A 26,494-nucleotide genomic window follows, 5' to 3' on the forward strand; every position below is an offset into this window, starting at 1 on the left:
TTACCGGGACTTATGGGTAATTTATAATAATTTATTCTTCTAAACAATAAATATATATATGTACTATATCCATAATAATTCATTTAGGGTTATTTCTTTGTACAGAAATGTTGCCCAAAGAACATGAATATTTTAAGATTCTTTAATATTTTTAAATAAACTTTTCTTCCATAAAATTTATACTTCAAATGTGTGTTAATCTTAGTAGTGTTAAGCTTGTCTGTTCCCTAAAACCTTTCCAATGCTAAAATTTAGATTTTAAATCTTGTGGTAGTTTGATCTGTACAAACTGTATTTCATTTTTGTTGGGCTTGGTATTCCTTAAATTACTCAGAGAACCAGATATTATTTAATGAGCATATTAGAAATTTCTTATTCTTTTTTTGTGAATAGCTTATTCCTAAGATTTATCTTATTTACTATTTGGGATAGTTTTCCTTTTTGATATGTAAGCTGGTTTGAATAACTATTCTCCTTCCTTCTACTTCAAATTCTGTTCATAAACAGGTCTTCTTACTCACCCTAGTATTCGCTGGTTATTAGTAAAAACAAGTGTTTACAATAGGGGGAAACAACTGCACATGGGCCCCCGGTGGTTTATCAAGTTCTTCCAGGAGGAGAAAGGCCATTTAACCTACATTTATTTTTCTTTTGTTGGAGTTTTTTAGAGCAGTTGTTTGTATATTTTTTTCTTCTGAAAAGACCTCGTAGCAGTATTAGCTATATTAAGATATCTACTGTAAACAAGGCTTGTCAGTCACCTGGGCTACCACAAGTCACTTATTTGAACCACATTGGTATATCCCTTTGCAAAATCACCTTCATTGAGCTGTCATAACAAGGCCATTAAAAGAAAGGCCACATGAAATATTGTAATGGATTTGTAGTGAAAATGTTATCCTGGCCACTTGTCTTTTTTTTATAACACTGACATTCCAATGTTTGAAGGACATATTTTATAAAATGGAGTGCTAGAAAAAGCCAAAGAGTTCCCCTGGTCCATCCTCCTTCTCATCCTTTCTTCTATCTTTCCTCCTCCTTTTCCTTTTTACCTTCTCCTTATTCCTCTTTCCCTCTTTCTTCCTCCTCCTCCACCTTTTCCTCTTCATCTTTATCTTCCTCCTCCTCCTCTTCTTTTCTCTCTCTCTCTCCCCCACCCACACACACTTATTCCCAATCATGTTACAGGTTTTAACTTTTCTGATTGAAAAGTCAGGGCCAAATTTAATGCTTCCTCACAGTGATAGTATTGACTATTAGTACCCACTATTTTAGCAAAATAGCCATATGGTCAGCTTCTCAGTTTTAATTTTAAATCTTTACCTGTAACTTATTTTTTCATTATTTGTTGAATTTTGTATATGGGTTTATTTCTTGCTGTTGTTGATTTTGGAAAAGTCCTTCTTCCCTGAAGACAACGACAAAAAATACTAAATCCTTTTTGGAGAGATGCAATGCTGAATAGAAATAAGCCAATCAATCTCTAATGTCTTATTTCTGCCCATGCCTGAGCAGTTTTTGCAAATTAAGTAAAGAATATCGTTATGGTTTGGATAGGAGATGTTATTCATAAAATCTATGTGGCAATGCAGGAATACTTAGAGATGACATTATTAAATTATGAGAGATATAACTTCATCAGTGGATTAATCCATTTGATGGCTTAATAATTTGAATGGATTACCGAGTGGTAATTTCAGGCAAGTGGAAATTTCTTCTCCTCCCCTCCTTTCCCCTTTCCTCTCTTCTTCCTCCCCTCCCCTCTGGTTGCCATGAGCTGAGAAGCTTTCCTCTAACACCCCTCTCACCATGACATTCTTCATCACTTCAGGAATATCATGTGGGCCCACCATGGACTAAACCTCTGAAACTCTGAGCCCAAATTAAACTTTTCCTCTTCTAAGTCATTCTTCTCAGGTATCTGGTCATGGCAATGAAAAACTAACACAATTATCATTATTTTCATCATGATTTTAAGGTTTATTACATAAAATGGGCTATATTTGCCTATTCTTTTGCAAAAAAAAATAATAACTGTTGCTGCTGAGTTGAAAAGGTGCAATTCATCATTACTATTTCTCGGACATCTAGTTTTGGATGTGTTTGCTTGTTCTAATGATGATATTTATCTGTTCCAGGTATCAGTCCCTTGTTTCATCATGTTATTTTTGCTCAGTCACTGTTGTAAGAATAAGTGAACAACATGAGACTCGTTTGTGAATATCAATCTAACTTTATGGGTATCCTTCAGGGCAATTTTATGGTCCTGAGAGACTTCATAAATCATACAAGCAGTTGAAGTTACCTCAATACTCTAGCCGTGCACACATTTCAGCATTTTAAATAGGAATGTGCTTTAGGAACTAAGCAAAGTATAAAGGATATGTACTGAAAGCTAAATATTTGTTTATGTCCTCCTATTCAAGTCACAGGCTTTAGTTTCCCCTGACTTTTGTTGGTAATCAAGGTCATCTGTATGATGCACAACTGTTGGGGGAGCTGTTTACATGGTCAAGTTTAGCCCCCTTTGGTGTTCAGGGTATTTTTTTTCTCCAGGGAAATATTTTTAAGATGTGTTTTAAAGGATAAATTTCAGTGATTATCAACTCTTCTTCAAAATTTTAGAACTGATGTTTTTGTCAAATCAGATAATTTTCATCCTGTATACTGAAGAGTACTGTGAGAAAGCCTGAGCTATATCACATATCAAAGTGCTGTTTGGATGTTGGCTCTCCTAAGTTCATTTTTAATTTTTTTTTTGTTAGTGGTTTTCAATTTTGAATTTAAAATTAAACTCTGTCTGCCAGTATCGGGACTCTCCATCAGCTTGAACTTGGGTGGATGTAGATGGCATGCTACTTTGGAGCTTGCCTTTACAGGGAGACCACAGTCTGCTTTCCATGGAGATTTTTTGGAAAGAGGTAAACAGATGGAGCCTCCATGGGAGTAGCTGTGCCCAATCACACTAAGGTCTATTGAAGAAAAGTTCCTAGAGGAGAGATGTTGACAAGAGTAGGAACCAGGTAGGGGAGGGAAGAGAGGACACTAATTTAATCACAGACTTTCCCCAATTAAGGTTGTGCAAGCCATGTGTGCCTGATTCTGTTGTCTAATATTAAAGTCAACCTCACTCTCTTTGTTGTTGCTATTGTTAGGTTCTATTATCACATCTAAGAAAAAAAATTTCTTAACTTTTTTAGAATAAGGATTAAAACCCATTAGAGTAAAACCTATTAGAATAAGGATTCTCCTAAGAATGTTTAGTAAATGGAATTCTGTAGCATTGCCTTTTCCCCTTTTTTCCTTAAATATGGATGGAATCATAGTTGTCGTCGTCCTCTTGTGAACATTAAAAAGAGACCACACCCTGCCAAAGGATTTTCTGAATTTCTGCCTTCCTGCAGACTTCTGATCATTTGAAAAAACAACAACGATGACAAAAACTCTACCCTGTAAAGCCAAAGTTTCTTCTACTTGCACTCAAATGCATTCCTCCGATATTAGTCACCTCAACTTACTGTGATATTTGCCTTTTGCTTTTCAATAATCTGATTCTTGATGATAAGGGAGAAGAAAATACATGAAACCAAATTTATCCCAGCACATCTCAAAACCTGAAATTTCCATCCCACTGAGCCAGGAAGATCCTCACATATGAGGTACTTAATAACTGCAGACTGGATGTGAAAGGTAGGAAAACCCTCTGTGAGGGTAGTGATTGAAACTCCTTGGAGTTCTCTGACCTGACTTTTCCACAGTGCAAGGCAATACTCCTAGATCAACACACATCTCTACTTATACAAACCTTCATATTGACTTAATGTTGTAGGAATCCACTTCTGTTTTAAGTTGCCCTTTTTGAGGACACAAAAAGGAGATATGAGCTCCTGAATATATTGTTCAAAGCTTGATTATACTTATATGCAATACAGAATAATTAAGGGCACTCCCAAGCTTCACCTCTTGGGGCAGCATGTGAGCCACAGGGGAGGGCATTGCCTCACTAGGAGTGGTTATAACAGTGTAAATGCAGATTAGGACCCTGTGGTTATTGTCTGGCTGGATGGTCACTAGAACTGTTCATGTCCTGGGCCTTTGATGACAGGCTCTCCTGTCATCAAAGAATTCCTGGAGAGGGCCACTGTCACTCCAGGATAGGTGTCTTATGGTCATATTTGCACATATTTTGGCAGCAGGTTGTAGATAGAATCCTGTTGGACACACTAGCATGGGTACAGGAATTCCCTACTCTTTTCAGATGATATGATGTTTAAGTCTGAAAGCTGTGGGCTTTGCACTGCAGTCAATATGGATAAGAATCTCCAGCATTGTGGTTGCAAAAGGCATAGAAAGTCTAGGCAAGCCTGCTCATTTGGTTCACTTGAACTGGAGCGAGCCAGTAGGTGCCACTGGCTGACAGTATACTCTGTGATGGTCTTACAGATGCATTTTTCACAGCTATAATGTGGGTGTCATAGCTGAAAATGTAGCCAAAACAAAACAAAAAATAATGCAAGTGAATAGAGATCAAGGCAAGGTTGCAGTTCTGCCCCAGAATAGGACAGAGAGTGCAAAGAAAACTGGGCATTTTGACAGAGTTTGTACCAGTTTGGTGTCTTCTAGAAAACATCTTACTTAAGTTAAAAAAAAAAAGTAAAAAGTTTTCTCAACACCACAGTAACCCAGAAGTCATGTTAAAGTTAAAGCCTTGTTTTCTTAAAGAAAACAGGAACAGCTATTGCTTCAGGATAGCTGAAGGTGCTTGGAGCTGCTGCTTCTTAAAAAGAAGTCCAGATGCTGATGCTTGTGTGTTATATCTTTAGCACAGATCATCTTCTAGTCAGGGGTAGGTGTGGAGCTTCCCATTATGGGAACAGGATGGATTCCACAACAAAGCAAGCTGTTTCCAAAGCAGTCTGGTCACTGGAGGACATTGCTGTATTCAAAATCAATGAAGCCTTTGCAGCCCTCTCCTACAATAGCTAAAGAACTTGGTTTAAATCCAGAGAAGGTCAACATTTGAGGAGGAGCTATAGTGACTTGGTTCATCTCTTTGGAGCATCTAGTTTTCAAATCTTGTGACTGTTAAACACACTGGAGAGAATAGGTAGAACTTGTGATAGGACTTCCCTGTGCATTGGGGGTGAGACAGGAATCATAATGTGTATTCAGAGAGGGTTAATTGTTTCACAATTAATCATGCTAAAGCTGAGCCTGAATCTAGTTTCTTTTTAAACTAATAAAATATTAATTATATGAAACTGGAGGACCAAAGTGAAGATGGAAACCATCTCCTACTTCATAAAAGCCCAATCTGACAACTTGCTCTATGATAATGTGAATACTCAAGGTATAAGACAATTGCATTTAACATTGTTACAAATAGAAGAGAATCAGATTAGTCATCAAGGGCCCCTGAGTGAAAAAGGATCTAAACAAGAAATATGCTTACCACATAAGGAATTGTGTGGAGATCCGTCACAAATGCTTCCATATCTTCTTGTATTCCATATCTTCTGCTTGATTTGATGGTTAAGAGAGATATCATTGAAACCAAATGAAAATGTGTTTAAAATTATTTTTTATTGCTGATGGTTGCGTGTTGTTGACAAACTTTATTAACTATGCTGAGGAAGCTTTACTTTTTTGTAAAATACACATAAAATGCCACTTTTACAGAGTTCTCGGGATTAAATTAAAACATTTATATTAAAAATATACATATAATCTATATGTGTATACATATATATTACATTTGTCATGTCCCAAGCTATCGTTAATAAATGAGAGTTGTTATATTAATGGTCATGGTGATTCTACAATATGATAATTAATTAAAAGATGTGATTGTTTCAGAACAAAAAAAGAAATATATAATGTCTGCTGTACTAGCATTTTTATTTTTTGAACAATGGTTCTCATTTATGGTCACTTACCTCTCCCCTGAGATGCTTCTGATTAGTCACTGTATTACATTCACAGCTGTCAACCCATCATTTTCTTGTGATCTTTGCCTGCCTGGCTCTGTTATCCACTGGAGGCCCCAAAGGTGACCAGCTTCAGAGATCTTATGTATAACTCATATGACATTTTCAAATTAAAGCAACATAATTAAAAAAGGACTGTTAGCACACTAGTCAGGAGTTACAAGCATACTTTTTCTTTTGACAGATTTTGTAGAAAGTACCCTGGTTTGTGGATTATTTCTCATGTTGAGGGTTTCCAGGAACCTGCAGTGAAGATGGTAATCTTTATTCAAGATTCTACAGAAAGATTTAATTAATGTTCACCTCTAATGAGCTATTTAGGACTTTGGGGCCATTTTAGCACTTTTAATGGCTTATTTAATTATCTGAAGGGGCCTTTCATAATCTCAAGAGGCATAATTAATAGGCCTTTAGGAATTAAAGAATCACCTCAGAAAATAATATAACATACCCTATGTTGGCAGATAGTCTTCCTGACAAATGATTCCTTTGAGGGAACAGTCCTTAGACAGAAATCTTGGGTTGAAGTCATAGGGGGCACTCTAACACAGTTTTTTTAATACAGTTGTTGCTCTTTTTTGATTGGCAAGAGTCTGCTTGGGGGAGATGCCAAACAGCTCTTTTCTCAAATCTTTGGCTTGAGGCCGACTGTTCTCCATGAAGAAAGATATCTTTGGGAGGGCAGCCAAGGGTATTGAGTATAAAAAGATCAGGAGGCAGTCTCATTCAGAGAGGTAAAGCAAGATTGTTTGGCTCTTCAGACCTTTGCTTGTTTCTTTAATCAGGAAACATTACAAAAAAAACCCCAGAAGTGGTGATGATGTTAACAATAATGATTGGGTTGAATGAATAGAAGTGTAGGAAGAGTATTCAGAAACAGGCATTGTATTACTGTCTGCACAACACTCCAGGTCACAGTAATGTGGCTCTGGATCATATGATTCAAATCCAAGTGAGTTGAAAAGTGGTGTCTCTATCATATATGGTGGTTACAGGCAAGAATTGCAGATGAAAATCTAATAGGAGAAAAAAGACTAAAAATAAGTTCAGACGTAGGTCAGAGAAAAAACATGATGTGTATCAAAATCTGTCTATAAAGCAAGAAAACCACTCTCTACTTCAATGGAGGCTATTGTCAAGATTGAATTTCCATTTTGGAATTCAAGAACATTTTTGTTGAAAGGACAAGCACTATTCATTTTCATGTGTACTTAAGACAAAACAATGATAATGTTCATTTGATTTAAATAAAAAGTGTCAATTTATTTTTAATTGTGGGGTGCAGAGTTATAAAATCTTGCATGTGGTTGAGTTATAGAATACAGATTTTGAGTGGCATCTGCTGAGTTATACAAACGGGGGCAGGAGGGACAAACTACAGACAAAAATAATGGACGTTAAACTTGTAGAAATATGTTCTACAATAACTAAGAAGGTTTAAGACAAACTTTTAGGATTCTGAGCTCAATTCAACAGGAATGGGAAGCTCTTGAGGGCACTTATGGAAAGAAGTGGACTGATTAGTTGTGGGCTGCACTTTAACCAAGGGTCGAAATAATTCTTGAAATTTGAAACACACTTAGTAATACCCTTAGTGATAGAAAATGAAAATTACTATCTAGATGTTCCAATATTTTTAAGGAATCTGGAATACATGGATCTCTACCTATCTGAAAAATCTGGTTGCATTTTCCCAGCCTCATGGATTATCTATAAGTATTTCCAAGTGTCCATCATTGGAAGACCTGTCCCATTTCTATACAAAATTTCATCAGTGCTTTTTAATGCCACATTATTTTAGGTAAAGTTGTTCCAACTGAGTGCACACATCTATTAGTGCTAAGTCATATTGGATAATGAAGCACTCTTATTCCCACAGACTTGTGTTAGGTGGACCAGGGATTTTAATTAAATGTCTGAATGGGTGTTGCACAGTAGATACTCTCTAGAAAGCATCTGTCAGGGTTAATATTTTACAAGTTAGCTATGCCTCCTTCAACCTTTAATTATAATATCCTAACTCTTTATTCTTAGTTACTGCTAATAATTTCAAGGTGATACAGATAGAAATTACTTGATTATCCAAGTGACTGCACATATCAAATGAAATAGAAAGCAATTTCACTGTCTATACATGTTTTATAAGTAAGCATTGCTAATATACTATCATATTGTTTAAAATTATCTGTTTTTCCCATGAGGAATTGAAAAACACACCATCCCATAGTTGGAAGTGCCTATTGCCTACCACATACATAACTAAACTCAATTTCAATATTAGTATTAACATAGAACTCTCTTGCATCAAAAAAAAAGCAAATACAATTATGATCATTGACAAGTCTTCAACTCTCTTTAGGTACCAATTTGTAGTCCTTATTCTTTTCTCTTTTCTCACAATGTTTACCTTGACCATGTGAAGTACATTTCAAATATGCATATGACCTTCCCTTTTCTTTTTCTCAGGTAGAATTTTCTCATTCCTGTGAATGAAACTTTCAGAAAGGACTTTGAATTTTTCTCTAATTCTCAGGAAAATAAAACACTTCAGTAGTCATTTTATGTCTAAATCTCCCTCTTGGAGATATGGATTTCATATGGGCTGTTCAGGATCTGGGCTATTTAAGTCCATCAATTGATGTTCTTGGTCAGAAGGAGTGGAGATCTAGGACCCATGCATCAATATATAATTCCCTTCATATTGGCCCTGGTCCTGAAGTTAAATGAATAGAGATTTTAACTTTTATTTTCATTAGATTCTTTCATATTTCCAAACACTTTTTAAAAAATATTAATTTTGCTTCATTTTAAGATCTATAATATTACTGTTTTGCTGATCGATCTGCCAATTCCATGTAAATGGAGTTTACAAACTGATAGCAAGTTATCTTTGTCCCTAAGAAAGCTGAATGTGTATTTTAAGAATATTAGTGAAAACTCTTGATACTTTATCTAGAAAAGATAGAATAAGAATATTTCAAAATACAAAAGAATATTTTTCTTCTCTGGCCTCTTCCGATTCCCATTTTTTTTTTTTTGTGATGCTGTTGCATTTGACAATGTATCATCTTACTGTACTGTTTCCTAGAAGCAGTGGAGAGAACAACTAAATTGTCACTCTTTCTTGGAGTAGAAAATTCTCATGGTTTTCAATATTTGAAGGCAATATCCTGGCAGATCTGATCCAGGCAGATCAGAATAATCACAATTTAAGTAGAATAGAAGCAGGTTGAAATAACCTTTAGTTCTAAGAGATCTGTGTCATTGTAGTTCTCATTTCATAAGTAAAAGAAAAAATATCTTCAAAGCCCTAAGTCCAGGAGTTTATAGGGCAAGTTGTCCTCTTTAAAGGTACTCATTTGTCCCTTCAGTATCTTAATTTTGGAATATACTGTTAAATAATTATTTTTAAAACCATGTAAAATCATGACTTTAAGAAGGTAAAAAATGGACATGTATTATATATTTAATATAACTTATTAATTAGGGAAAATGTAACAAGTTTAAAGGAGGATCCAAAGGAAAGGTATAATTATAGATCAGGAATATTGAAAACAATGTGCAATTGGAGGCAAAGTTGCCCTCTGCTATAGTGAAGGAGGAGGTCAATGGGAACTCCAACAGGCAGTAGAGTATATGTCCATAGGTAGAAAATATTTGTGCTGTTAAAAGTTATAAACAACTTACAGAATTGTAAAATAGCTCAATGCAAGGTTAGAATGAGGTAGCCTGAAAAATGTACTCTACATAATGCAATTTTCCCTTCAAGTACAGATGTTTTTCTACAGTGTTTCATTCCCTCTTAGTTAAAACCTTTTTATCCATTAAGATCATCTGCAGCATGTACCTTTGGAATTCTTGCCTGATGCCTTCTATCTGACTTTATACTTCCCTTCATCTCTCTAGTTATCTTGTAAATACCAATAACTGTATTTACTCCATTACATTATAATTCCATATTAATTGAATATTTCAGTCCCTCTTCTTTAAGACCAGGACTATATTTATTTTTTATCTATTTATTTTATCACACAGCATTTGCACAGATTTAGGTACCCAGACAAAACTTAAAAGATGATTAAAGAAGGAAGGAAAGAGTGATGGATTTGTGATTGGGTTGAGTGTACATGAGCATGTGTGATAAGCAAGAATTTAGTACCTTCTAGAATGCACCAGGAATTTTAAGCATGGGCCCTTTAACCCTCAGCATAGCACATTTCAAATTATTATTCAATTATACTCTATGCTTACCTGGACTTGCAATTACTTTACTACTTAATCCTTTATATCTTACAAATATCAGTTCATATTTATAAAATATATACTCTTTATTGTTGTCTAACTGAGAGCAGATTTTTAAAAAGTACAGGTAATTTAACATTGTAGTAATATATTTGCAAGAGTGGAAAAATTTACATAAGAACAAACAATGATCTTGTACTGCCTTAGAAATTATTTGAAGTGGAGAGTCAGTATCTGTATTTTTTCTAGTATTTCTGGCAATAATGGCTAAAGCAATGAAGGAAAACTTATTCCTTTTTAAAATTCTGTTATCATCTTTGCAAGTTTCTTATGTATGTTAAGAGTTAATTCTTTATTAGATGAAGTTATCGTAATGAATAGGCAGAGAATATATCCATGATGCCTGTTGTTTAATGGTTCCTTAATCTCAGATATGTGCACACAAAATAGTGGTTCTCCAAAATCAGAAGATTCTTGGATTTCTATTTGAATATATGTTTGAACATGTATTCTCAAAACAGAATGAGTGGCTTAGAAACTATAAGATGCATCCTGCATAGTGGTAAAGGGCAGAATAGAGTGCCTGTCCTCTCAACCACTCCCTTCTCTTTTCTCCTCCTCTTATTTTTCTTCTCCTTTTCCTTCCTCTTCCTTCTTCTCTTTCCTCTTTCCCTTCTTCTTTCCTTCTCCTCCTCTTCTTCCTCCTCTTCTTCCTCCTCCCCTTCCTCCTTCTTCTTCTCTTTCTTTGGGTCATTAGCTTGGACCCAGGTCTTTTCACATGCTAGGCAAACACTCTGCCACTCTCTCCAGTTTATTTGCTTTCCTTGTCTTTGCCAAACAGACTGGGAGCTAAGTAATATCAGAGTCCTTGGCCTGTGTTGTTGGGAACTCCCAGAACACCTCTCAGTGTCTGGAACACTACCCAGGCCCAGTGGACTAATAAGCACAGAAGCCCCCTTTCTCTAGTAGTTTTCTTTGAGGAGGAACCTCATTTTTACCTGTGTTCTCTAGAAACCAAAGAAATAGTCTCCAAAGCAAAGACTCAAAAATGAATGCACTTTAGCAAGTGTTGTCCATGGTGCTGAATGGAGTTTGGCACTTACTTAGAGGATTTGATTTTCTTTACTGAGCTGCCCTGTAGTTTGAGCAGCTTGCACTTATGCTTTCTAGTCAGACTCTCCCAGCATGCCTTCTAGAATTTACTACAACTTTAGGATCCCAGGGAGTGAGAACTGACCTAAGGTCAAATGCATCAACCCACTCTACCACTAACGTGCTGCTAGAGGAATGAACCCATGTGTATCAATGCCTGTGGTATTCAAGACAACATATTAAAACATGGATTCATTTTAACTCCCTATGGTGTGAAGCTGTAAGGCAGGAGATAAAATTCATACCCTGTGGTTTCCTTGCTCTTATTTTCTCCTTTATAGTGCATTCATTCCTTCTCAGCATCTTTGGGCATGCACTGTATTTTCTATAATGAAAGTAGAAAAAATGTATTCTCATTGCTTATTTTAGCACTGTTGCTATGCTAAACTGTAGCCTAGATGTCTTATTGAAATCAATTCAGGATTTGAATTTTCATTCTCTTTAATTCAGTGGCATTACTACATGTCCTGAAAATATATGAGCATGCATGAGTATTTATTTAACTATTTCTTATGAATTGTTAGTAAAATATTTCTCATCCATTTAAAGAATGTATTAAAATAGGTGCACAAAAATTGGGAGCAAAATTTGTCATTTTTTTTTCTTGATTCTTTTGTGAGGTGATAGATACAACTGTTTATTCATTATTCCAAGAATAATTTTTGGTATTTGTAGGGTGATGTTTGACCTGTTCAAAACTTAGTATGGTAAATAAAGTACTTAACAATTGTGCTTTTAATTAGTTTATGTCCTAGTTAAAAGACTTACTTACATATAGATTCAGTGATCTGAATTTTTGTACATAGAAATTAAGGTCTTACAATACTTACCATTAAGGCCATAATCTACACTTCAAGGCTAGTTTTGCTATTGCATATAAAGACACACAAGATGCATCTGCTATTTCTGCAGTGAGGTATGGAACTGTTTTGTGCTGTTGTCTTTCATGTTGATTCTCAGCGCTAGGATCATGGGCAGGAATAGAGCTTAGAAGAAACTGGCTCACTCAGTTTTTAAGTAAGACTCCTCTTAAAAGTTAAGTAGCATGAGGAGGTAAGAACTTCATTTAACCTAAAGGTTGCACTTAAAGTGGTTAGATCAGAACTGTACCTCATTTTAGATGAGGTAAACTCATCGGCATTAAAAAATGTCATAACAACAAAGGGGGCATCATTAATTGTGAAGTGTTCTGATTCTAGGTCACCTGTTATGCTATTAGCTTTCATAATTGTTATCTCATTTAATCTTCCTAACAACCATATAGGACACAGATCATTATTCCCATTTATAGATGAGGAAATCAGGTTCTGGAAGTTGGAGTCGATTCCTCAATGGCTGAAGCTAGCATTCAAAGCTAAGGCTCTATGATTCAAAGTCTTTTTTATTTTATGTGATGCTAAAATCAAGACATACCATCCTTCCTGTGGAAGAGTATTCACAGTTTCTTTTAATTTTTGGTAAAGTCACAGAATGTGAGGTCTACTTGTAACAGCTTTTGAAGTGTACAATACAGTGTAGTCAACTGTAAGCACAATGTTACAGAGCAGATCCCTAGAACTTTTTTATCTTGCATAGCTTGAACTGTACAGCCATTGAACAGCCACTCTCCAGATGAATTTACATCTATAACTAAATTCTGGTTATGCTTTCCCCTCCCTGTTAGGTAATTTTTGTTGTTGTTGTTCATGTTGTTTTGAATGGAGTGTGAAGAGGTGCTACTGTAATGCTGAGTTTAGGGTCATCACTGTTTAGCCAACGGATCTTGGAGTAACACTTTCTATAACTTGTCAGTAGCCAGATTTACTCTCAAGATGATCAGACTATTTGCAAGCTGTTTTACTAATCAGTGGAAGATGAATTAGATTATAATTTATGATCATCAACAACACAGCTTCTGTTCCATTTAGTCTATAAACTTTTTCATGTACTTTGAACTCCAAGTTGATGGTGTCCCTGAAGCAAGCAGAATATATTTTTAGCCACACTTACTTGAGAACTCTCCATGGCAGCTCACAGACAACGTTTCTCTGTCTGGTTGGAATCCTCTAGATGGAGTCAGACTGCCTGGCAGGTCCTGGCTCTACTCCCAGGAACTATGAGTGGGTCCTGAAATGCCAGACACCCCCTGGCACATGGGCTGTCCAGTCATGGCACAAGGATCATCTGTACTTTGACTGGGCACCAAGCCCTGCTCCATCAGAGTGGAACATAAAGCTCTGCAGATTAAAGTTTGGTCTCCATGGCACTAGGGCCAAAAGCATGCTGCAGTAATCTTCAGACACCTGCATTGTCTCTGATGTAGACATATGACACATTCCATCTAATACCCTGCAGGGAGAGCTTTTCTTTTTCCTGACCCAAGGCAGAAATGTAGTTCTCCTCTTTCTCATTTCCTTGTTCACACTGTTCCATTTCCAAAGTGACTTGATAGAGTTGTTTCATTTTGTTTTATTGTGTTATTTTGTTTTCATAAGAGCATGAGACTTTTATCCAGGTTGAACAGTCTTACTGAATGAGCACAGTCCTGGAAGACAGCAGCTTGGAGTCTTCTTCAGGCTCCAGTTTACTGTGTGAGCTTTCAACTAGGTACCTAAACATAGTGAACCTCAGTGACCCTTTATTTTAATTGGTTTGTTAAAGGCATCTGCCTCTTAGATACTTCACAGAGTAAAAGTACATACACAAGAATTTGGAAAACTAAATGTAATAAATATATATATATATATATATATATGTGCAGTGTTTGTGGATACTCTTATGTGAGTTAGCTCAGTAAGAATTAAATCTTAATGATACACAGATGTATGTAAGTACATATGAAATCATGAAAAGGAATATCGGTGTGCAGGGGAGAGGAAGAAAGTGAAGAGTGGGGATACAGGGAGATAGAGAGAGATCACTTAAATGCACAAAAATCTCAGAAACCCAATACTTACTTTTGAAATTAACACTCTTAAACCTATTTTTTTGTTTTTTTAATATGACTATGATGATTTTTTAAAATTATTGGATATCCAAATAATTTAACCTTTCACTAATTGTTTGAAGAACACAACTTCTCTAGACTGAAAACATAACACTGAGAGTCCTGTGCTTTCTGAATTATAATTGTTTCTTGGTATCTATGGGGAATTGGTTCCAAGAACCCCACACATACCAAAATCCATGGATGCTCAAGTTCTTTATATACAATAGCATTTCATTTGCATATGAACTCAGTACTTCTCATATACTTGAAACCATCTCTATGTGTTCAGTACATACACAAAGTTTTTTAAAAAATATTTTTGATCCTTCATTGTTTGAATCTGTGAATGTGGAACCTATGAAGACAGGGGGCTGACTTACATTTGTAAAATCTCTTTTGAAAAATGTAAACTGAGATTATTTAATAACAGTTATCTTAAAATCATTTTTTTCTTATCATGCTTTATATGATCCATAAATAAGTTCACATGATTAATGTTTTCTGAGTTCTTGTCAAACCCTGATACTATGCCAAAATGGATCATATGTTGTGTGACTTACTTATTCCTCATTGAAGTCCTATGATGTTACCTCTTTTCATTTTATCCATTTTTCAGGTGGAGATGCTTGGAGAAGTTGCATAGCTCAACCAAAATGACAGTCCATGTAAGCGTAAAAGTGAGGAGACCTCAGTTTCAGACATGTGCAATGCAGAACCCATGATTTTTGTTCAGTTTTTCCTTTAAGTAGCCATGAGTGACTCCATTTGCTAAGTCTAGAGGTGACTTTTATACTTCTCATTTGACCTTCACTGAAAGTTCCAGGGACTGCATAAAGGGAATTCTGGGCTAATGCCTGGTGATGCTGAGCACATGACTCATCCTCACTCGTGAGTGGCTTCTGAGACTCCCACCTGAGGATCCATCTTTCCTTCTTCACTTCACCTTGATGCTTGACACATCACTGTTCTGTCTCTTCCAGCTCATCAACCCGGTTTCTATCACAATTTTTGCACGTTTTTGACTCCTTAAGCACTCAGCTACTCCTTCTTGGTCATCTGACCTAGAAAGAATAATGAAGACATATATGCTATTGTTGGGTGATTTTATGATAGGCTCCACTGAACTGAGAAGAGCTTGCTGTGCAACTCTTTGGCAACATTGCACACTCATACATTTTTGTAAGAAAAATATGTGTTTCTGGCACTAAATTTACCTAATCCCTAAAGACACCCAGGCTGTATTATATAAACAGGATAATATGTTACCCAGCTTAAAACTCTAGGAAATTCCCTACTAGTTATATTGTGCAACCAAATTTCAGAGCAAGGCGGCCCATTTATTAGTGACGATTAGCACTGCCAATGCCTCAGTAGTAGTAGGAAAGGATGTTGTGAAATGATCCAATGTCCATTAGAAAATGATGACTCTCTTGTCTGAGCAATATGTCTTTTTTTCCAAATTAAATAGTAACAATTCCTAGTAATCAGAAAACCTATTAGCCATGAAATTTGATTCCAATATCAGGAATTATTCACTTAGGAAATGGGAGTAAAATAAGTGTGGGTGGAATTTACAGTCCTGCATTGAGGATAATGTTAAATATTTTGGAAATGGCAACAGGGTACAGCTTCAGTTCTGGGGAATTGTGGTGTTTTACATTCAGTTGCAAGTTAGGGTGTGATTAATCTCCGAGGTATGATATTTCTTCTTTTCATTTGTGAATCCAGAGCTCTGCAGAGCAGTGAACTTATCTTACATTCTACTTGGTTTCTCTGATCTTTTTGCAAGTGTCCATCAACTGTATTGAGAGGAGTCAGAAATCCTTGCTTGGAATTAGCTTTAATTTATGGAGGGCAGTAGTCTTGATCCAAGAAGTGACCTTTACAACAACTGGAAAACAACACAGGCTCATGCTTTCTAAAGGCTCAACTCTAAATTCCCTGTCTTTTTTCCAGATGGCTCCTCCTGATGTGGAAACCCCAGCCCACTTTCCCAAGGTTTATCCATGTTTTGCAATCCCTGTCCAGGGATACGGTAATAAAACATTCACTGACTTCTCACAACATGAGTTTTGTCAGGTTACCCAGACACAATTTTTGGAAAAAAGATGGCTCATGAAGATGAATTATTACCCCACAGTACACAGTAAGGATAAAAAGCAGGTTTCACATCTGGGTCTGCCTATGATCAAAACATTTGTCCTTTACATTATCGCCACTATGAAGAGAAAAATGATGAGGATTTAGGTGAATATATCAATTTGCCATAGATATTCTACTTAATTCTTTTGATATACTTTTACGCACCATAAACTTAGAAACCCACACTTTCCCATTCAGCTATGCTTGTATATCATGTTTTAATGATTCACATTTAACATAAGAGCTTTCAGTATTTTGAAATAACACATATCCCTACATGCATATATACCTGTGTACAGTATCAGTAAATACACACACATATATATGCACAAACACATTCACAAATATGTATATATGTATGTGTGTATATGTATGTATATATATATATATATATATATATATATATGAAAATGGAGTTATATATGTATATTGCACACACATTTAAAACATGTAACCGTTGTTGAAATATTTATTTCTCATCTATGTGGACTGAAGTTTAGCTATTTGAAAATATCTTGCTTGGCACTCTGATGTGTGTCTTTACAATATCATTTGCAAACTATACAGCCACACACATGTTCTTCAAGATAGCGAGGGTTAGCAGAAGAACATTTATCAGATAGTACAGGAGCAAACTCTCTAAAGAGTAAGGCAGGAGAAGATTAAGCAATTTGCCTGTTATTACATACCAGGAAGGATAAAGGCAGGTATTCAGTCTATGCTTAGCTGGTTCCAACATCTACATTCTGTCTACTACCATAACCTACTACTGTCAGAAAGAGAAATTGACAACTTTACAATTATCCCTCTGCCCCAATGTATCTCAACATTTTTTAGGTATATTTGAACAAAAATTAAAGTTCATGCATGTCAACTGTTCTTCTAAAAAGCCTTTTAAATAGAAGTATGGCCTTCAGACATACCTAATTATGAAAAATTTTGTTTGAAAACTCAGTGCTACAATGCATCCTAGAGAGTTAAAAAGTGAAATATTGCAGCCCTGGTGATGCATGCCTATAATCACAGTGATTGGGAGACTGAGACAGAAGGATCTCAAGCTCATCGCCAGCCCCAACTATTTAGTAAGACTTTATTCACACTCCTCCCCCACAAAAGAGAAAAAAAGTAAATATATATGTCTGTCAACTGATTTTAGGGAGCACAAAATGCCATGCATATTTCTGCCATGAGTTCTACTTTGCCTGTCAAAGTACTTAAAGCATGTTGCTACCTAAGTTGAAAATACTCTTACCAGATTACTTACAAATATTCTTAAAACCTATGACTGTCATAAGAATTTGGAGCTTTATCTTGTTTGTTTTATTATAAGGAGTTGTTTTACTCATCTTTGCATCACTGTGAGCAAAAAAGCTGACAAGAACTAGTTATAGAAGGGATGACTTACTTTGGCTCATGGTTTCAGAGGACTGAATCCATGGTGGGCCAGCTCAAGGTGGCAGAAGGGCATGGTGGAGGAAAGCTCTCAACTCATGGTAGTCAGAAAGCAGGAAACAGGGACAGGGATGAGGGAAGTGGCTAGGGAGAAGATAAACCCTTCTAGGGCATATGTCTAGTGATATATTTTTACCCAGCTAGGTTCCAACTCCCACTAGTTCATTTAACTCTCAGTTGTTTAATCCATTCTTACTGATGAGGTCAGCGTCCTCATGATCCAATTATTATCTAAAGACCCCACCTCTGAATCTTGCTGCATGGGGACCACACTCACAATACTTGAGCTTTGGGGTCAACATTCCAGATCTAAACCATAGCAGGAGTCCTTGTAACCTTGGGATGTCTTAATGGAATTCTTGCCCCAAGAGGAAGACTTAACTAGTGTAGGTTTATAGGTCTTCTTCAGGACTCTGCATTAAGTAGTCACATTTTTAATTCAATCATCTTTTATCCATTCTAGATCACATGGCCCGCATCCCTCCCTCCTTTCCTCCCTCCCTTTTCCCCTTCCTCCCTTTTTCCCTTCCTCTCTTCCTCCTTCCCTTTCCTCCTCTCCCCCTTCCATCTCTCTCTTTTCATATGAAATAATGGCTGGGCTGCTGATGCATTCATTTCATTAAATGATACAGTGTTGCAGAATTCCAAACACAAAATTTGTAGCTAAAGGATTATTTAGTACAACTCCCTTATTTTACATCTAAGAAAGCTAGCTCAGAGAAGTGAAAAGACTGGATCAAGTGACATGGTATCAGTATTGCTACCTGAACCCAGGTCTTCAGAATCAAAGCAGAGTTCACATCCAGTTAGAGGAGTAAAGCGGCAAACGAGGCACAAACCAGGAATATAGCATTTCATAAATTGGTTTCTACCTACCCCAAAATAATCTCAGAGACAACTTTGGAGGATACATTGACTTTTAATGTGAGAGGAAAATGATAAACAATAAACATAAATATTTTTTAAATCCAAGAATATGTGTTTTATTGAAAATTCAGTTTTGTGCATTCATTTCCAATGACAGTGGCAATCGGAACTAGAATTTTAAAAATAGAATTAAGATATACCTCTCATTGACCTTTAGTCTTCATAACGATCCATGTATGGATTTAAACTATTTTTCAGAAGATTAGATGGCAAATGACAAAAACTAAATTCTTATTTTATTTATATATTTTTACATGGTGCTGGGGATTGAGCCCAGAGCCTTTTGCACACTGGGTATGCTCAATCAATGAGCTACATCCCCAGCTCAGGAAAACTAAATGTTGAAGATGTTATGTATTTGGAGTTACAATCCATTTCTGATGCAAACAGTTTTAAAAAATTGTAAATACTCTGAAGTTAATGATACTATGTTGCCCCCACAATTTACTATTCTAACTCAAATTTAATGGACTCTTGTGGGAGACAAAGTATGTGCATTTATAAACACAGAATACATTTAAAAATATCAGTGGAGGCTTGACTTTTACTAAAGGATGGTTCATTGTGGTAAGGAATTCATTAGCATTAGTAATGTGTGGGAGACTTAACCTCCCATTTTCAAATAAAAAATATTCACAATTTTTTTATCTACTGTTTTAGAGAGGCCATTTGAGCAATATGTGCAAGACATTTCTTGTGCTATTTTGTCATTTAGTTTTTATTTGTTTTAAATATCAAGGGAAAGTGAATTCTAGGTCAAAATATTTTGAATAAAATTATAGACATAACACTTTGAATAATAATTATACAATAGGATTCAACTGACACATAATGGTAATATTTTCAAGACATTTTATTAGAGGTTATTTTTCCCTAAAAGGACATGAATTTTTGCCATTATTTTTATTCTGCAATATTGATTGTTTGATATTTAGACATTTTTTTGCTCATTTAAAATGTATGAGAATCTGTGGCAGTGTCATTGGTCCCTGGGAAATAAATGATGTCATTAAAATAACATTAGGACTTTGAGCCTCTCAAATCCAGAATTAACTTTAATCGAGGACAATGCCATGGTAGAAAATGTTAATGATTCTTTTAGTGCTTAATTCAAGTGTTGTGTGATAGTCCTGTAAAAAGCTACACTATATTGATAGTACCTGAGGGAGAAGAAAAGAAATAAGCAATCTCAGGCTTGTGAGCTGGTGTGTTTTCTTACACTAAATGGTTTTTATTCCTTACCTCAACAAAATATTAGTCAACTCAGAATAAAATACTGAAGGGGAAAAAATTTGAAATTCTTCCTTTGCTTCATTTTTTCTTGTGGGCACTCCAGTTTATGAAGTCATTATTTAATGACAAATATTTTTTTGTGTTCAGGGATATCATTTTATGTTAGAAGAGTAAAATATATAATTCTTATCTGATAGTTCCAATTCCTTACATTCTCATTTTTGATTAATTTTTCTTTAGGTATTCACATATTTTTTTGCAGTTTAGAATAATATCCCAGTTACCCCCACATAGGAATTGCAGTATTGGCAGGAATAATATACTAGTGCTTTTTCAGGCTATTTCTTTGCTTTACATCAAATATATTTAATTATCAAATGCATGCAGTACAATAATAAATTAATAAAGTAAATAAAACTGTATATGCTGACATCCTGCCTGTCTTTCAAAAATTCTTCCTACAGTATAAGCAATCACTTCTGGTGATGTACTTAGGTGTTTTCTTAGGTTAGGAAACATCTCTTCAAGGAAGTCTTTGATTATTGCTTTATTCAGATTTCTTCTTTGCTTCTTAGGTTTTGATTTCTGTTATCTTCTATCAACATCAATTCTAAGAAGACCCTTTATCATTTCTCCCTGTATTTTTTTTGGATGAGTCAGGTGTTTTCTCCATATCATTCCTTACATCTTGCATTTGATAAATTATGTTCTTTCCAATGGATTTTACCTATGTCTGCTGTTTTCATGGTTTCACTGCATCCTTCATTTTTGCATCCTTTATTTTTTTTTAATGATCGTTTGGTTGCCAAATAGCTTCCTGCAGTTTTCTTGTACCTCCTATTGAAAATTATTAAGACCACTGTTCCATAGGGCCTTTATAAGGTTTCTCTCATTTTCTGAGTTTATAGATTTTGTGTGGAATTTTCTGTATTCCAGATTGCAGTGATAAAATCTCATGCCAAACCCCTTGTTTTCCAGTGTATAAGGCCTGTGGAGAACCCTTGGCTCCTCTCTGTATCCAACTGGATGTTAGTTGAATTCTTCTCTCAGATTAATAGCTAGCTAAATAGTAGATTGATAGCCCACAGCACAACTCAAATGTGCCAAGCAGGCATACATTTAGTGTGACTCTGCCAGTTGGATATGTTTAATCCTATGAGCAGATAACTATCTGACATTCTGAACCTATAAAATTTATAAAATTAAAAATCCCAACAATGATAGTCCATAGGAATTTGGGAATACATTTTTTCCTGTTATGCTTACAGTGTTTAACTTCTAAAACTAACTCATTGTAGAACAGAGTAGTTTCTTACCTTCTCTATCACCTGCCATCTCTCCACCCCACATACTCACCAGCCACCAGTAGCCTTCCTTTCCAGCTATTTTCTGGGAGATTTTAGCCATGTGTAAATATGCTAAGATAGAGTAATGAGGCTGAAAGGGAGCAGTGCTCTTAATGGCACTTGGTGATCAGTGTCTAAAACACTTAGACATATTGTTAGACACAACATTCCATATTTACTCAGTAACTCCAACCTCATGCTTCATATAAAGTTTTCTTTATTACTTTCAGAAATTATCCCACTTAATTACATTATTATAAACCAGAGCACATAGTGTATTCTCAAGAAATGTTGTGGATGAATGGATGGAGAGATGAATGGTATGGGATGGATGGTTGTTTTGGATTCTCATTGGTCTGAGTTTTATGCTGCTGTTCTGCAGGGAATCATATAATGGGAAAACAGAAAACTTGCTCTTAGACTGCAAGGTTTCACAATACAGGCCCTCAGATTTGGTTTTGGTGAGTGTTGTTAACTTTTCTTCCTTCTGTCTGTTCTGTAATGTGGTGGCAGACTATATCCTAGGTTGCCACCTAGATACCATTTTAACCACCAAGACTCTGATACCCATTACCTCCTCTACTCTATTCCCTCTTGCTTTCTCGGATGCTGTTACTACTTTATACTCCATTTGAATATTCCTCTTTCTAACCACTCTTTATTTTTGCCCCAGCCTTAACTACATTCCCCAGGCCCATCCACTGCTTTTATTCTGTTCTGTCAGATGTAAGACATGGTTCTTCAACTTTGGAGGAAATTTATATCTTCTTATCTATAGTTTTCTGGAAATAGTGAGGAAGGTGTAGGCAGCAATCAATTTGGGGGCCATTTAATGGCAGCAAAATGGGTAAAGCAATACATCCAAAATTCTTCAAATTGGTATTTATCTATTTCTATCCATCCTTAGCTATTTTAATACAGATATAACTTTTACTACCAGAAACTATAGATAGTAATTGATTTTTAGCTTTCTATTTCAGAAGCTACAGATAAAAGGATATTAATTTTTAAGAGGCCACTCAATCAGAAAATGCTTTCTTCACTAACAGTGGTGAAAAGAGCAGCAGTGTGGAACTCGGGAAACCCAAGAACCAGCTCCAGTCCTGCCACTTACATTGTTTGAAGCAAGTTACTTCCTGATAGGGGCCTCCATTCACTGTCATTCTAAAATAACCAAGTTTTCAATCCTGTTGGCATCCCGAAAACCTCTGACCTTGTGAGCTTGACTTCTCCTTGCACATTAGTGTGGGTCCCCTCACCAGCCCAGCAGCACACTGGATGCTCAGCTTGTAGTTTAAGAACTGGTTGATGGCACTTTGCTGATTAAAAACATTAGCCCTAAATCAATGTTGGTAAACATGGACTCATTATTTACTTTAAAAGGATAGTTGAAGTGAAGATTGACACAGCCTCTTTTAATCACCTTCTACATGAAGGATGAGACACAAGTGATCCAATTTTGAAGAAACTACAAAAATAGTCACTCTATCAACTTATCTGTATCCTTGCTTTTCTTAATAAAGGGTCATCATTAAGTCAGAATTATCTCTTCCACAGTGCCACTCACAATGATCATTGAACTCTCTGTGCTTTCTCTACTTGGGAGCTATTGAGTTAACATCAAATTGATCTCGGGCTTCTCACCCAGACCATGACAGTGTCCAATATCTACCCTCCCCTGAATGATTTGCACTGTGACCTGCTACAGATACTGTGCTGTATTCTGGTTGAATTCTGTTACTCCATCCACATATTCTTTCCTTTCCCAGTTTCACACCAGTATTCATACTTTGACACCTACCTGGAATCCTCTTTTTATTTCTACTTAGAACCCTTCTCATTCTTTGAAGCTTTTCAAATCGTTTTGCATAGTATTGAATGTCCTTTGATCCACTTTTCAGCTTTGAAGAATTTTCTTTGATTGTTGTTTCTGCATCTGTTTTGTTCTCTATTGCTCAAATTCCAGTTGTGAGTAGAGAAGGCCTAAAAAATTATGCATATAATATCTCTATTATATTCTTTATATGCTGAGTTCTATGAGAATTTATCAAGTGCATTTTTACTTTGCTCATTTGAGTTTCTAAGATCTGTTCAGTGACTATGAGTTTCATCTCCAGTCAATCTATTATGATTTTAGATTATTTTCCCTTTGTCATGGTATATGATGTCCCTTTCTATAAACCATACTATCATTTTTTTTAAGAAGCAAATTGCTTTAAACTATCCATCTTCTCATAGGTTGGTAAACAGTTTTAAATTAATAAAATCTCAGTCTGTACAACATTTGGTTATAATCAAGACATAGTTGGAATTGACTATGCCTGAGGTTGATGTGGTACTGTGTAATTTGCTTTAATATTCACACTGTTATTCTCAACTCAATAGAAAGTTCTGCTATTGAACTGATTCTGATGTATTAAAATATCAAAAATATGAAACTCATTTTCATGCATGTGATACTTTAGGTTAGAAATTCAAATTTCTTCTCTAGATCTCAGGAAGTGAGTCTCTATGAGGGAGAAAGAGAAAAAAAATGAATCTCAGCCATTGTCTGGGAAAGAAGAGCTGATAGGAGATGGTAGAAATGCACTTCACAAAATCACTGGTATGTATTCTGAAAATTTGCCTGTAAGAAGATAATTCTTATTAAGTCTATGACTATGTATGGGTAAAAATGAGCTTCTTTTACTTTGGGATTCAATGACCCTTTCAAAGATTGCAAATCAACAGCATTTTCTTTCTCAGTCATCTGGATATGAGCCACAGCACTGGCATATATGTAATATTAGATCTCTGTTGGAAGTCAAATATTGCATTTAGGGTTTTGGAAAGATAAAAACCCATTTTTAGAAATTTATGACAGAACTATCATTGGTTATCCTCATAAGTAGTGTGCAAGTTGGACAATTACAATACTACATATAACGGATATTCAATTGGCTTAGGATCATAGGAAGAAAAAACACACATGTGTGTAGTAATGACACCAAAGTATTTGCTTGTCTTCCTGCCAAGAGGTCAAAACTTTAATTTGGTCTTTCCTGAAATTATCATATTTACCAATGTCAATAAAAAATTTTTCAGATGACTAAATATTGAGTTCAGGCACAGGGGAGAGAAAGAATAACCCATGGGGTCATCTCTCTCCTATACCACTCTTCTTCATTTATTGTTATCCATGAGATATCCATTGGCACCAACCCCATTCCAAGAACACCATTGCACTAGAGATAAACAGGCAGTGGGCCATCATTTCTGAGGAACTCACACAGATTCTACCAAGGGATGTCAAGGAAATTACAAATATACAAAGAAAAATTTTTCTTATGTTCCCTTAAAGAAAATATCAGACTACAATATAAGACTCATATAATAATTGATTTGCCCACAGTGTATTCTTTCTTAATTTGTCAAATATTTTTAGGTTCATCACATATTTAACATTTTTTTTCTCTCATATGTTTACTCATTCTATTCATTTATTCTACAAATAATATTTGAACATTTCAGTGTTCTCAGAATTGGGAGCCTCAGGCATTAACATACTATTTAGGGCAGTATTGGTTGCTATACAAAATAATCTAAAATTTCAGTAATTCAACATGATAAAATTTTAGTTCATATTCAAATGAGATACATATTAACTATTTCTTTTTTTAAAATTAAGCATTTCTTATTGGTAAAAAGGCAAGGGTCAGATTGTTGGCATAGATGGTTGGAGGAGAGGGGCCCAGATCATGCAGTCATACAGAGATCCAGGCTAGGCTAATCTCAGAGTTCATTTTGATCTCCAATTCCATTTGGAAGATAGGGGCAGAGCAAAGTTGAGGATGATATAACCTCTTCTTAAACACTCTGGCTCAAAACTGACACAAATTATTTCATGCATATATCTTTGTTGAGAATTTTTGAGTGACACCAGTGGGGTGCAAAGTGGGTTGATATATTTAGTCTCTTTCTCAGTAATATCCTTAACATTTAAAGGGACCATGGCCTTTTTTTTCTTTAATGGACAAGTGACTGAGCAAAACAGACCCAAAGTCTTTCCTTTTGAAGTGTACATCTAGTTGGAGGAAACTGACAATAAAATATGTGTTTTGTCCCAAGAAGAGATACTTCATGGAGATATTTAAAGTTGAAAAGAAGTATAGAGGGCTCTAGGTGCAGAGTTTTCAATGGAGAATCTGGAAAAAGCTCAGTGAAAAAGAGGCATTTCACAACTGCCTGAATGAGATGAATGTGAACTGCGTGAAGCTTAGGGGGAAGCATTTCAGGGAATGGAACAGCAAATGCAAAGCACATTGGGTGGCACCATGTGGTATGGCACCAAACAGGTGGCTAAGAGTAGGACCAGGATAAGCAAAGGAAAGATGGTAGTGTATGAAATTAGAATGCAATTGAGTGCTGAACTTTCAGAGGCCTTATAAGTACATGAGGATTTTGGCTTTTACTGTGATGTATAGGGGAAGTCATTAGAGGGTTTTTAGCAGAGGAGTGAAATTATTTGATTTATGTTTTAAAAGGATGGTCTAGTTGTTTTGCTGAAAATAGACTGTGGTGCAATAGGGCAAAAGAAGCAGACCATTAGAAAGTCTTTTCAATAATTGAGGTGAGAAATGATGGAAGCTTAGACCAGAGATAGTGAGAAGAAAGTGTGTTGTGGGTATATTTTGAAGTTACAGCCAACAGGATTTGCTCATGGATTGGTGATGAGGTGTGAAGCAAGAAAGGAGTCAAGAAGACTCCTAGATTTGAGGCTGGTGAGAAAAATTAGAAGAATAGTTTTCACTAATTGAAATGAGGAAGATAGTAGAATGATTTTATTAAGTAGCAGGTAAACAATATCAGGAGTATCTTGAATTGGGATGACTTTTAGACATATAAGTTTAAATGACATATAGGCATTAGAGATATGAATATTGTTATTCAGGTGAGTGATAGTAGAAGTGTCTAAGGAATAAATGCAAGCATTGAGTCTGGAGGGAGTACAAAATTTAGGGATGGAGAGGAGCCAGAAAACAAGAATGAAAAGGAAAGACCAGGGA

At 35.7% G+C, this 26,494-nt stretch overlaps 1 protein-coding gene and 1 pseudogene across 7 annotated transcripts in view; both read left to right on the forward strand.

The window, feature by feature from the left end:
- Nrg3 (neuregulin 3) overlaps nt 1-26,494 on the forward strand; it is a 1,010,915-nt gene that overhangs the window by 139,699 nt on the left and 844,722 nt on the right. The gene's annotated exons all lie outside the window — the stretch shown is intronic.
- On the forward strand, nt 4,099-5,235 carry LOC113195216 (acetyl-CoA acetyltransferase, cytosolic pseudogene; annotated as a pseudogene).

The sequence above is a fragment of the Urocitellus parryii genome, chromosome 5 (genome assembly GCF_045843805.1).
Source record: "Urocitellus parryii isolate mUroPar1 chromosome 5, mUroPar1.hap1, whole genome shotgun sequence".
Classification (NCBI taxonomy): Eukaryota; Metazoa; Chordata; class Mammalia; order Rodentia; family Sciuridae; genus Urocitellus; species Urocitellus parryii.